The sequence below is a fragment of the Aquarana catesbeiana genome, linkage group LG04, assembly GCF_042186555.1.
Source record: "Aquarana catesbeiana isolate 2022-GZ linkage group LG04, ASM4218655v1, whole genome shotgun sequence".
NCBI classification, from domain to species: Eukaryota; Metazoa; Chordata; class Amphibia; order Anura; family Ranidae; genus Aquarana; species Aquarana catesbeiana.
The window spans coordinates 147,518,884-147,533,418 of record NC_133327.1 but is presented as its reverse complement, the minus strand read 5'-3'; the positions used below and the strand labels follow the sequence as shown (position 1 = coordinate 147,533,418).

General features: G+C 41.8%; 1 protein-coding gene across 4 annotated transcripts in view; it reads left to right on the top strand.

Annotated features, from left to right (window-relative positions):
* LOC141139578 (G-protein coupled receptor 35-like) overlaps nt 1–14,535 on the top strand; it is an 82,339-nt gene that overhangs the window by 9,852 nt on the left and 57,952 nt on the right. Inside the window, exon 1 of one of the 4 annotated variants that reach the window (XM_073625852.1) lies at nt 2,427–2,519. The exons of 2 other annotated variants lie outside the window; for them this stretch is intronic. The gene's annotated coding sequence lies outside the window, so the exon portion shown is untranslated. Of the gene's footprint in view, nt 1–2,426; nt 2,520–3,406; nt 3,493–14,535 lie in introns of those variants that run through there. One more of the 4 variants, XM_073625850.1, reaches the window with a different exon arrangement.

Below are 14,535 nucleotides of genomic sequence, written 5' to 3'. Positions count from 1 at the left end.
GCTGCTCTGCTCCACACAACAAGACGCTCCCGAACTCCCAGATGGCTCCGACAGGCTCCTCTGGCTCCTTCCCAGTATTGCCCCGCCATCAGTCCAGCTCTCTGGGGTGTCACAGTACTGCTGCTTGGATCTCTCTTCCGTGGAGGTAGGCCGCACTGTGCTGGAAACTTCACACAGATTCTCCCAGGCTGGCCATGCGTGTACAAGAGACCTAAGATGGCCGCCCCCCAGCCCTTTTATAACCTTCCCACAATGCAGTTTTGTTCCCCTGATGTTCATGGGAGTTAATGGGCATCATGGGTAGGTCAAGTTAACCACTTAAGGACCGCCGCGTGACTATGTACGTCCAACGACTATGTTGTTATGGCAGTAGCTAGCTGTCATAACCCCAGTATCCCCGTTTTCGTGCGGTGGCCGGCTTTCAGATAAAAGTGGTCCCTGTGGCAGATTCGCTGCGAGATCACTTTTATCGGTGGTGGGAGAGGGGGCCCCCCCTCCCGCCGCGATCCGGTGCCCTCCGCCGCTTACCGGAGCCGTCGGTAGCAGCGGAGGCGATCGCGTCCTTCCCCGTGGTGTGTCTGGAGACGAGTGAGGCTAAGATGGCGCCCACTCGTCTCCATGACACTGCTGGGCGGAAGCGACGTCAATACGTCACTTTCGTCCACGCCTCTTAAAAGGCACATTTTTTTCAAATGTCATTTTTCTAAATGACTTTTTTTTTTTATTGCATTTTAGTGTAAATATGAGATCTGAGGTCTTTTTGACCCCCAGATCTCATATTTAAGAGGTCCTGCCATGCTTTTTTCTATTACAAGGGATGTTTACATTCCTTGTAATAGGAATAAAAGTGACACCATTTTTTTTTAAACAGTGTAAAAATAAATAAAATATTGTAAAATAAATAATAAAAAAAAAAAAAAAAAAATTTTAAACCCCCCCGTCCCGACGAGCTCGCGCGCAGAAGCGAACGCATACGCGAGTAGCGCCCGCATATGAAAACGGTGGTCAAACCACACATGTGAGGTATCGCAGTGACCGGTAGTGCGAGAGCAATAATTCTAGCCCTAGACCTCCTCTGTACCGCAAAATATGCAACCTGTAGAATTTTTTAAACGTCGCCTATGGAGATTTTTGAGGGTAAAAGTTTGATGCCATTCCACGAGCAGGCGCAATTTTCAAGTGTGACATGTTGGGTATCAATTTACGTGGCGTAACATTATATTTCACAATATAAAAAAAAATTGGGCTAACTTTACTGTTGTCTTATTTTTTTATTCAAAAAAGTGAATTTTTTCCCAAAAAAGTGCGCTTTTAAGACCGCTGCGCAAATACGGCGCAAAAAAAAGTATTGCAATGACCGCCATTTTATTCTCTAGGGTGTTAAAAGAAAAACCATATATAATGTTTGGGGGTCCTAAGTAATTTTCTAGCAGAAAAACCTGTTTTAAAAATGTAAACACCTAAAATCCAAAACGGGGCTGGTCCTTAAGTGGTTAATGTCCAAATGTAAACAACAAAACACTCCCATGTCAACTTCTTAAATGATGAAAAATAAAGATGCAGTACTTTTATATTTTGCCCGCTAGATGGCGCCATATACCAACTTATTAACATTACAGAATTACATTAGAAGCAAAAATTTGTCAGTGCTACAATATCATTTTGGCCTAGGCCAGAAACCAGGAGACAACTGAAAAAATATTTAAAAAAATAAAACGTTTAAAACAAGTAAATATAATACACCTTCCTATCTATTTAGTAATGCTAGCAGTATTAAGGATTAGGATTAAAAATAGTCAATGCTGATTGAGAGATTTTTAGTTCCGCTTTAATGATTTATTAATGAATAAAGAGCATTAATGTTTGCCCTAAATATCTGCCTGGAGTTAAGCTTTAAGAACATGAAATGAAGACTGCGCAATCCTTATGCCAGGTATGTTTATTGTAGTGTCAGGATCATTTCATGTCGGGATTATGGCGTTGGCACTGAGCAGAGTGGCCCAGCCAATACAATAAACATACCTTATGCAACAATGTATTGCTATGTAGCCTCAATATCCTGCCCTTAATTTACATTGGGTTGAGTAGTGATGGGCCCCTTGGCCCATACCGGCTTTGGTTACAAGCAGTGGCCTGGAGCACAGAAGTCTGCTATAGGACCATATTTGCACCATGACAGACTATTTCAAACATTTTTAGCTTTTAAAACCATTAATGATGCACTTCATTTGTGTTCTTCATCGTCTAAGCCGCACAGTCTTTGCAATACATGTTTTATTTAGTTAAAATAATACTTATTCACAGCCTGCTGTGACAAAATACAGTAAGGCAGTGAAGAAATCATGTATTGTCATATATAAATAGTAAAAGAAGAACCATGTAACGTAAGTACATCCTGTACACTCAGTACATTTTTTCTTTCATCTTTTTGGTTATATTTGGCAGAGGAGTGCAGCGCATTCGGTTATTTTCTATGCAAGAAAAGAGGTATTTAATTAGCACCAAATCACTGATCAACAGTAAGTCATCTGATAATGAAAAGTATGCTAATTTACAAGTTACTGCACGCTTAGATGTGTTCAAGAAACTGATTTATTTTTGTAACAGACTGGACGCTATACATCTGTATTCTGTATAATAGGTAAAAAATGGGGCGACAAAAAACTATGAGTTTTAGGATCCCAAAAATCAGATACATTCACTGTAGATTAAGAACACATAATATTAATTAGGTTTGTATAACCTAAAATCTAACTTGCAAAAAAGATTTTAAATATTATAACATGTACAACATCCTATGATAACAAATTTATTTCAGAATGAAAAGGAAACCAATTCGGCCTAATAGGAACATTTAAAGTTATGATAAGGCATAAATAAAAATGTTTTAACTCATTAATAAGAACATGACTATTTACCGTATATTGAAGGTTGGGGTGCTGTAGAGAAGGGGACTGGAGTGTAAACAATTACCCTGATTTACAAAAGAAATCGCGCATGCTCACTTTACAAGGAAATTTTCATTTAGCTAAATGAATGTAGTATAAAATACCTGATTACGTGCATGGAAACTTTACACGCACAGAAAAAAACAAAAAAAAAAGTGCTTGCATTAAGTGACTGGATAATCAAAATCAGCACAGCTTTCCCACTTTCACTAAACTAAGTGAAAACTTCCTTGCAAAGGGAACATGCTCTACTCTTTTAGTAAATCAGGCAAATTCCCACAGGACTGAAGTATAATTAGATCTAGTTCTACAATGCATCTTAATACATCTTAAAGTTGATCAATTCAGCACACTAGTAGCAGTTTTCATCATACATGTGTTGACCACACTGTGGGTTCGCTCAATGCTTAGGGCGGTGCTTCCTGCCAAGCAGAATGCTCTTTTTTTTTTTTTTTTTTTTAACCAAAAGAAACTGCCAAGCAGAATTCAGTTTAATACTTATCCTGGTAAAGTCTCAAACTAGAGGGAACCGTTTGCTTTCAATGTAAGGCACTTTTCATGTTTATGTTTTTCCACTTTTCTGTAGCTATTGTGTGGTTAATAAGCTTCTGCTTTTCTGTAGATCTTACAAAATATAAGCAAAACTTTAAACACAAACTCATCACTAACAGACCCCGAACAGCCATACTGTAAATGAATGTCATAAAAGTGCTATAATTCCTTATTTTTTGGCATCTCAAACAGTATTTAGGCCAAAGCATTAGCATGACAGCCAGGAAAAATGCAATTTCAAAAGTAGAGTCCCGCAATATCTATTTCCATTATTCTTTCATGACATGGTGCCTTTAAAGTGATTATAAAGGTTGGAATTTTTTTTTTGTTTCAATAATTTTTATTAAGTTTAGTTGACAGAAAAGAAAATCAACATAATGTACTTTACATTGTGAGTATGAATATTAACATTGCTCGGTCGTTTGTGCTCTATGTATACTTTAAGTATAGTGCATCCATTTTTGTATCAATATTCAACACTCTAGTTTAGAGGTATTGCTTAGGCCCTGTGTTGTGCTAAAATTGTTGCAAAATAATAATCTTGTAGATGTACATGGCCTACTCCCCCTGCTTTTCTATGTTTAATCAACTTGCTAAAAGCGGATCTAGCTCTTTTCCCCTGTCAAAGATATTTATTTAGTATTGGTTATAATGCATTGAAAAAGGAGTTGGGAATTGGAATCGGTAATGTTCTATAAAGACAGAGTAACTGAGGTAGTATCTGCATTTTAAAAGCTGCAAGCCTATCCAACCACGATAGTTCGTTTTGTGCTATTTGGTTTAACCTAGCCTCTAGTGAATTTAGGAAAGGTGTATAATTTGTATAAAGGTGTCTTCTGTTTTAGGAGTTAAAGTTATGCTTAGATACTTGATGCCCTCTTTTTTCCAAATGTGTGGGAATTTTTGCGCTAGATCATGGCTAAGCTTTTCCGGGATGCCTAAATTCAAAATATAGCATTTTGTTTCATTTACCTTATAAACCTTACCTTATTAAATGTTTGTAATGCTTCGTGTATGGAAGGGAGAGAGATTTCTGGGTTTGTGAGCATTAATATTATGTCATCAGCGAAGAGACTTATGGTGTGAGTTCTGGTACCAATTTTTATTCCTCTCACCTGTGAATGTGATCGTATGTAGGTGGCTAGTGGTTCCATCAGGAGATTACAAATTAGTGGGGAAAGGGGGCATCTCTCTCTAGTTCCATTTGTAATTGTAAATGGAGTAGACAGTTCCCCAAAAATATAAACTTGGGCCGATGGGTAGGTATATAGAGCCATTATGGCTTTGTATATCGAGCCGTGAAAGCCAAACTTGTTTAACACCTGTGCTAGGAATTGCCAATATATCCTATCAAACGTCTTCTCTGCATCCAATGCTAGGAGCAGAGAAGGCGTTTTGCACCAACTGGTTAAATGTATCACATTTATCAAGCGCCTGGTAGCGTCAGCTGTCTTCCTCTAGTGAAACCAGAATGGCCGATATCAATAAGAGAAGGTAAGATGTTCACTAATCTCGTTTCCAATAGTTTTGCACATATCTTGATATCCTTGTTAAGCAATGAGATAGGCCTAAAATTTTGTGGGGAATCAGGTTCTTGGTTTCGACAGAGCTACTATCAAGGCCTTTAACATCTCTGGAGGAAATGGGGAGGAGGCAGCAGCAGAGCTATAGATTCCAACTAGATGCGGGATTAACAAAGTCTGGGGAATGCCAAGGAAAAAGCCAAAGTCTACTTACCACCAGCTTGCAGACAACCAAATTGACCTAACAGTAAGCGTTAAAAAAGGGGTTTAGTCTGTATGCATTTGCAAACGCATGCGTGAGCCACAGAGCCATGTCACGACACCCTTGTATTTATGGTGCTAACACTAAACTATGAGTGTCCCCACAGTGGAGGCACATGCATTTTAATGGATAAATGAGAGCAGGTGGACTGGAGGGGAGCCCACCCCTCCTTAAAAGGTACAGGAGCACACCAAACACCCAGCAATAGCACAATGGCTGCAAAGCTGTTGGTGCACTGCTGGACCAATACAAACACTCACGTGATAACAAAAGCTTGCCACCACTCTCATTTAAAGCTGGCTATTTCAGTAAGCAGCATTGAGAGGCTAAAACAGGTACTAACAAAGTCTGGGGAATGCCCAGGAAAAAGCCAAAGTCTACTTACCACCAGCTTGCAGACAACCAAATTGACCTAACAGTAAGCGTTAAAAAAGGGGTTTATTCCGCACGCATTTGCAAACACATGCGTGAGCCACAGAGCCACATCACGGCACCCTTGTATCTGTGGTGCTAACACTAAACTATGAGTGTCCCCACAGTGGAGGCACATGCATTTTAATGGATAAATGAGAGCAGGTGGACTGGAGGGGAGCCCACCCCTCCTTAAAAGGTACAGGAGCACACCAAACACCCAGCAATAGCACAATGGCTGCAAAGGTGTTGGTGCGCTGCTGGACCAATACACACACTCACGTGATAACAAAAGCTTGCCACCACTCTCATTTATAGCTGGCTATCGCAGTAAGCAGCATTGGGAGGCTAAAGCAGGTACCAACAAAGTCTGGGGAATGCCCAAGAAAAAGCCAAAGTCTACTTACCACCAGCTTGCAGACAACCAAATTGACCTATCTAACAGTAAGCGTTAAAAAAGGGGCTTAGTCCGCACACATTTGCAAACGCATGCGAGAGCCACGTCACGGCACCCTTGTATCTGTGGTCCTAAGGTCCTAACACTAAACTATGAGTGTTCCCACAGTGGAGGTACAGGAGCACACCAAACACCCAGCAATAGCACAATGGCTACAAAGATGTTGGTGCGCTGCTGAACCAATACAAACACTCACGTGATAACAATTCCAACTAGATGCGGGATTAGAATATCTTGGAATGTTTTGTAATACTCTCCTGTGAACCGGTCTGGGCCTGGGCATTTGTTAGTCGGAAGGGAGAATATAATTTTCCTCACCTCTTCAGCGGTGATAGGAAAGTTCAGGTTAGCGAGATGGTCGTGTGTCAGTTTGGAAAGTTTGATTTTTTTCAAGAAATGTTTCTATAATAGCTGGCATCAGTTGTGCTGCAGTAGCATCGTTTTTAATATTATAGAGTAAACCGCAGTATTGGCTGAAGGCGTCAGCAATGACTTGTGGGTGGTGTTGTTTTGTGCATGTGGTGGGTGTATTATGAAGTGGATTTGGGTTCTGTATCTGTGGCCCCTAAGTTTGTTAGTCAGCAGTAGGGATGAGCTTCGTGTTCGAGTCGAACCCATGTTTGACACGAACATCGTATGCTCGACCGTTCGTCGAATTACGAACGATATGGGCATTCGCGCCAAATTCGAGTGGTGCGTCAAGGCCCATAATTCACCGTGGCGTCGCAGTGCATTGCTGGCTGATGATTGGCCAACCATGCACTATGACCCGCATGCTTGGTCAATCACAGCGCTGTCTGTACAGAGAGCCGTAATTGGCCAAAGCCAGGGTGGCTTTGGCCAATTATGGCTCAGGGGGTTTAGTACATGCCCCACACTATATAAGGCTGCCTGCACGTCGGCCCTGTGTAGCATGTTCCGGCGTTGAGAGAGAGATAGATAGATAGAGAGACAGACAGTGTCATTTGATTTAAGTTAGAGTAGGCAGACGAGTTAGTTAGCTGCAAATACAGTGTATTGTGTATATATACATCCTAGGTGTTGTGTGTGTATATATATATATATATATATATATATATATATTATATATACTGTATTCAGTTTAGCTAGATCCGTTCCTGTTATCTTCTTCCTACTGACAGGCAGGCAGGTGTTTTTACAGTATTTACAGCTACCTGAAGAAAATGGCTGGTGTTCTTCTGATCCTCTTAGTCCTATTAGCTACAGTATTTACAGTTAGTATAGTGCGTCCTCTGCACAGTCTGCACATAAAGCTACCTGAAGAAAATTGGTGTTCTTCTGATCCTATTAGTATAGCAGGCAGCTGTAGTATTTAAAAGTTAGTGTAGTGCGACCTCTGCACAGTGTGCACCTAAAGCTACCTGAAGAAAATTGGTGGTGTTCTTCTGATCCTATTAGTACAGTACTGCAGGCAGCTGCAGTATTTACAAATTAGTGTAGTGCGTCCTCTGCACAGTGTGTACCTAAAGCTACCTGAAGAAAATTGGTGGTGTTCTTCTGATCCTATTAGTATCACAGGCAGCTGTAGTATTTACAAGTTAGTGTAGTGCGTCCTCTGCACAGTGTGCACCTAAAGCTACCTGAAGAAAATTAGTGGTGTTCTTCTGATCCTAGTAGTACAGTACCGCAGGCAGCTGCAGTATTTACAAATTAGTGTAGTGCGTCCTCTGCACAATGTGCACCTAAAGCTACCTGAAGAAAATTGGTGGTGTTCTTCTGATCTTATTAGTACAGTATCGCAGGCAGCTGCAGTATTTACAGGTTAGTGTAGTGCGTCCTCTGCACAGTGTGCATTTAAAGCTACCTGAAGAAAATTGGTGGTGTTCTTCTGATCCTATTAGTATCATAGGCAGCTGTAGGATTTACAAGTTAGTGTAGTGCGTCCTCTGCACAGTGTGCACCTACAGCTACCTGAAGAAAATTAGTGGTGTTCTTCTGATCCTATGAGTACAATACCGCAGGCAGCTGCAGTATTTACAAATTAGTGTAGTGCGTCCTCTGTACAGTGTGCACCTAAAGCTACCTGAAGAAAATTGGTGGTTTTCTTCTGATCCTATTAGTACCACAGGCAGCTGTAGTATATACAAGTTAGTGTAGTGTGTCCTCTGCACAGTGTGCACCTAAAGCTACCTGAAGAAAATTGGTGGTGTTCTTCTGATCCTATTAGTACTGCAGGCAGCTGTAGTATTTACAAGTTAGTGTAGTGCGTCCTCTGCACAGTGTGTACCTAAAGCTACCTGAAGACAATTGGTGGTGTTCTTCTGATCCTATTAGTATAGCAGGCAGCTGTAGTATTTAAAAGTTAGTGTAGTGCGACCTCTGCACAGTGTGCACCTAAAGCTACCTGAAGAAAATTGGTGGTGTTCTTCTGATCCTATTAGTACAGTATCGCAGGCAGCTGCAGTATTTACAAATTAGTGTAGTGCGTCCTCTTCACAGTGTGTACCTACAGCTACCTGAAGAAAATTGGTGGTGTTCTTCTAATCCTATTAGTATCACAGGCAGCTGTAGTATTTACAAGTTAGTGTAATGCGTCCTCTGCGCAGTGTGCACCTAAAGCTACCTGAAGAAAATTGGTGGTGTTCTTCCAATCCTATTAGTACAGTACCGCTGGCAGCTGTAGTATTTACAAGTTAGTGTAGTGCGACCTCTGCACAGTGTGCACCTACAGCTACCTGAAGAAAATTAGTGGTGTTCTTCTGATCCTATGAGTACAATACCGCAGGCAGCTGCAGTATTTACAAATTAGTGTAGTGCGTCCTCTGTACAGTGTGCACCTAAAGCTACCTGAAGAAAATTGGTGGTGTTCTTCTGATCCTATTAGTACCGCAGGCAGCTGTAGTATGTACAAGTTAGTGTAGTGTGTCCTCTGCACAGTGTGCACCTAAAGCTACCTGAAGAAAATTGGTGGTGTTCTTCTGATCCTATTAGTACCGCAGGCAGCTGTAGTATTTACAAGTTAGTGTAGTGCATCCTCTGCACAGTGTGCACCTAAAGCTACCTGAAGAAAATTGGTGGTGTTCTTCTGATCCTACTAGTACAGTACCGCAGGCAGCTGCAGTATTGACAAATTAGTGTAGTGCATCCTCTGCACAGTGTGTACCTAAAGCTACCTGAAGACAATTGGTGGTGTTCTTCTGATCCTATTAGTATAGCAGGCAGCTGTAGTATTTAAAAGTTAGTGTAGTGCGACCTCTGCACAGTGTGCACCTAAAGCTACCTGAAGAAAATTGGTGGTGTTCTTCTGATCCTATTAGTACAGTACCGCAGGCAGCTGCAGTATTTACAAATTAGTGTAGTGCTTCCTCTTCACAGTGTGTACCTACAGCTACCTGAAGAAAATTGGTGGTGTTCTTTTAATCCTATTAGTATCACAGGCAGCTGTAGTATTTACAAGTTAGTGTAACTCGTCCTCTGCACAGTGTGCACCTAAAGCTACCTGAAGAAAATTGGTGGTGTTCTTCCAATCCTATTAGTACAGTACCGCAGGCAGCTGCAGTATTTACAAGTTAGTGTAGTGCGACCTCTGCACAGTGTGCACCTAAAGCTACCTGAAGAAAATTGGTGGTGTTCTTCTGATCCTATTAGTATCATAGGCAGCTGTAGAATTTACAAGTTAGTGTAGTGCGTCCTCTGCATGGTGTGCACCTAAAGCTACCTGAAGAAAAGTGGTGGTGTTCTTCTGATCCTATTAGTACAGTATCACAGGCAGCTGCAGTATTTACAAGTTAGTGTAGTGCGTCCTCTGCACAGTGTGCACTTAAAGCTACCTGAAGAAAATTGGTGGTGTTCTTCTGATCCTATTAGTATCGCAGGCAGCTGTAGTATTTACAAGTTAGTGTAGTGCGCCCTCTGCACAGTGTGCACCAAAAGCTACCTGAAGACAATTGGTGGTGTTCTTCTGATCCTATTAGTATAGCAGGCAGCTGTAGTATTTAAAAGTTAGTGTAGTGTGACCTCTGCACAGTGTGCACCTAAAGCTACCTGAAGAAAATTGGTGGTGTTCTTCTAATCCTATTAGTATCACAGGCAGCTGCAGTATTTACAGGTTAGTGTAGTGCGTCCTCTGCACAGTGTGCATCTAAAGCTACCTGAAGAAAATTGGTGGTGTTCTTCTGATCCTATTAGTATCATAGGCAGCTGTAGGATTTACAAGTTAGTGTAGTGCGTCCTCTGCACAGTGTGCACCTACAGCTACCTGAAGAAAATTAGTGGTGTTCTTCTGATCCTATTAGTACAGTACCGCAGACAGCTGCAGTATTGACAAATTAGTGTAGTGCGTCCTCTGCACAGTGTGTACCTAAAGCTACCTGAAGACAATTGGTGGTGTTCTTCTGATCCTATTAGTATCATAGGCAGCTCTAGGATTTACAAGTTAGTGTAGTGCGTCCTCTGCACAGTGTGTACCTAAAGCTACCTGAAGACAATTGGTGGTGTTCTTCTGATCCTATTAGTATCATAGGCAGCTGTAGTATTTAAAAGTTAGTGTAGTGCGACCTCTGCACAGTGTGCACCTAAAGCTACCTGAAGAAAATTGGTGGTGTTCTTCTGATCCTATTAGTACAGTACCGCAGGCAGCTGCAGTATTTACAAATTAGTGTAGTGCGTCCTCTTCACAGTGTGTATCTACAGCTACCTGAAGAAAATTGGTGGTGTTCTTCTAATCCTATTAGTATCACAGGCAGCTGTAGTATTTACAAGTTAGTGTAATGCGTCCTCTGCACAGTGTGCACCTAAAGCTACCTGAAGAAAATTGGTGGTGTTCTTCCAATCCTATTTGTACAGTACGGCAGGCAGCTGTAGTATATACAAGTTAGTGTAGTGTGTCCTCTGCACAGTGTGCACCTAAAGCTACCTGAAGAAAATTGGTGGTGTTCTTCTGATCTTATTAGTACCGCAGACAGCTGTAGTATTTACAAGTTAGTGTAGTGCGTCCTCTGCACAGTGTGCACCCGAAGCTACCTGAAGAAAATTAGTGGTGTTCTTCTAATCCTATTAGTACAGTATCGCAGGCAGCTGCAGTATTTAAAAGTTAGTGTAGTGCGTCCTCTGCACAGTATGTACCTAAAGCTACCTGAAGAAAATTGGTGGTGTTCTTCTGATCCTATTAGTATAGCAGGCAGCTGTAGTATTTAAAAGTTAGTGTAGTGCGACCTCTGCACAGTGTGCACCTAAAGCTACCTGAAGAAAATTGGTGGTGTTCTTCTGATCCTATTAGTACAGTACCGCAGGCAGCTGCAGTATTTACAAATTAGTGTAGTGCGTCCTCTTCACAGTGTGTACCTACAGCTACCTGAAGAAAATTGGTGGTGTTCTTCTAATCCTATTAGTATCACAGGCAGCTGTAGTATTTACAAGTTAGTGTAATGCGTCCTCTGCACAGTGTGCACCTAAAGCTACCTGAAGAAAATTGGTGGTGTTCTTCCAATCTTATTAGTACAGTACCGCAGGCAGCTGTAGTATATACAAGTTAGTGTAGTGTGTCCTCTGCACAGTGTGCACCTAAAGCTACCTGAAGAAAACTGGTGGTGTTCTTCTGATCTTATTAGTACCGCAGGCAGCTGTAGTATTTACAAGTTAGTGTAGTGCGTCCTCTGCACAGTGTGCACCTGAAGCTACCTGAAGAAAATTAGTGGTGTTCTTCTAATCCTATTAGTACAGTATCGCAGGCAGCTGCAGTATTTAAAAGTTAGTGTAGTACGTCCTCTGCACAGTGTGTACCTAAAGCTACCTGAAGAAAATTGGTGGTGTTCTTCTGATCCTATTAGTATAGCAGGCAGCTGTAGTATTTAAAATTAGTGTAGTGCGTCCTCTGCACAGTGTGCACCTAAAGCTACCTGAAGAAAATTGGTGGTGTTCTTCTAATCCTATTAGTATCACAGGCAGCTGTAGTATTTACAAGTTAGTGTAATGCGTCCTCCGCACAGTGTGCACCTAAAGCTACCTGAAGAAAATTGGTGGTGTTCTTCTAATCCTATTAATATCACAGGCAGCTGTAGTATTTACAAGTTAGTGTAATGCGTCCTCTGCACAGTGTGCACCTAAAGCTACCTGAAGAAAGTTGGTGGTGTTCTTCCAATCCTATTAGTACAGTACCGCAGGCAGCTGCAGTATTTACAAGTTAGTGTAGTGCGTCCTCTGCACAGTGTGTACCTAAAGCTACCTGAAGAAAATTGGTGGTGTTCTTCTGATCCTATTAGTATAGCAGGCAGCTGTAGTATTTAAAATTAGTGTAGTGCGTCCTCTGCACAGTGTGCACCTAAAGCTACCTGAAGAAAATTGGTGGTGTTCTTCTGATCTTATTAGTACAGTATCGCAGGCAGCTGCAGTATTTACAAGTTAGTGTAGTGCCTCCTCTGCACAGTGTGCACCTAAAGCTACCTGAAGAAAATTGCTGGTGTTCTTCTGATCCTATTAGTATCATAGGCAGCTGTAGGATTTACAAGTTAGTGTAGTGCGTCCTCTGCACAGTGTGCACCTAAAGCTACCTGAAGACAATTGGTGATGTTCTTCTGATCCTATTAGTACAGTACCGCAGGCAGCTGAGGTATTTACAAATGAGTGTAGTGCGTCCTCTGCACAGTGTGCACCTAAAGCTACCTGAAGAAAATTGGTGGTGTTCTTCTGATCCTATTAGTATCGCAGGCAGCTGTAGTATTTACAAGTTAGTGTAGTGCGTCCTCTGCACAGTGTGCACCTACAGCTACCTGCAGAAAATTAGTGGTGTTCTTCTGATCCTATTAGTACCGCAGGCAGCTATAGTATTTACAAGTTAGTGTAGTGCGTCCTCTGCACAGTGTGTACCTAAAGCTGCCTGAAGACAATTGGTGGTGTTCTTCTGATCCTATTAGTATAGCAGGCAGCTGTAGTATTTAAAAGTTAGTGTAGTGCGTCCTCTGCACAGTGTGCACCTGAAGCTACCTGAAGAAAATTAGTGGTGTTCTTCTAATCCTATTAGTACAGTATCGCAGGCAGCTGCAGTATTTACAAGTTAGTGTAGTGCGTCCTCTGCACAGTATGTACCTAAAGCTACCTGAAGAAAATTGGTGGTGTTCTTCTGATCCTATTAGTATAGCAGGCAGCTGTAGTATTTAAAAGTTAGTGTAGTGCGTCCTCTGCACAGTGTGCACCTAAAGCTACCTGAAGAAAATTGGTGGTGTTCTTCTAATCCTATTAGTATCACAGGCAGCTGTAGTATTTACAAGTTAGTGTAATGCGTCCTCCGCACAGTGTGCACCTAAAGCTACCTGAAGAAAATTGGTGGTGTTCTTCTAATCCTATTAATATCACAGGCAGCTGTAGTATTTACAAGTTAGTGTAATGCGTCCTCTGCACAGTGTGCACCTAAAGCTACCTGAAGAAAATTGGTGGTGTTCTTCCAATCCTATTAGTACAGTACCGCAGGCAGCTGCAGTATTTACAAGTTAGTGTAGTGCGTCCTCTGCACAGTGTGTACCTAAAGCTACCTGAAGAAAATTGGTGGTGTTCTTCTGATCCTATTAGTATAGCAGGCAGCTGTAGTATTTAAAATTAGTGTAGTGCGTCCTCTGCACAGTGTGTACCTAAAGCTACCTGAAGAAAATTGGTGGTGTTCTTCTGATCTTATTAGTACAGTATCGCAGGCAGCTGCAGTATTTACAAGTTAGTGTAGTGCCTCCTCTGCACAGTGTGCATCTAAAGCTACCTGAAGAAAATTGCTGGTGTTCTTCTGATCCTATTAGTATCATAGGCAGCTGTAGGATTTACAAGTTAGTGTAGTGCGTCCTCTGCACAGTGTGCACCTAAAGCTACCTGAAGACAATTGGTGATGTTCTTCTGATCCTATTAGTACAGTACCGCAGGCAGCTGAGGTATTTACAAATTAGTGTAGTGCGTCCTCTGCACAGTGTGCACCTAAAGCTACCTGAAGAAAATTGGTGGTGTTCTTCTGACCCTATTAGCATCGCAGGCAGCTGTAGTATTTACAAGTTAGTGTAGTGCGTCCTCTGCACAGTGTGCACCTACAGCTACCTGCAGAAAATTAGTGGTGTTCTTCTGATCCTATGAGTACAGTACCGCAGGCAGCTGCAGTATTTACAAATTAGTGTAGTGCGTCCTCTGTACAGTGTGCACCTAAAGCTACCTGAAGAAAATTGGTGGTGTTCTTCTGATCCTATTAGTACCGCAGGCAGCTATAGTATTTACAAGTTAGTGTAGTGCGTCCTCTGCACAGTGTGTACCTAAAGCTACCTGAAGACAATTGGTGGTGTTCTTCTGATCCTATTAATATAGCAGGCAGCTGTAGTATTTAAAAGTTAGTGTAGTGCGTCCTCTGCACAGTGTGCACCTAAAGCTACCTGAAGAAAATTGGTGGTGTTCTTC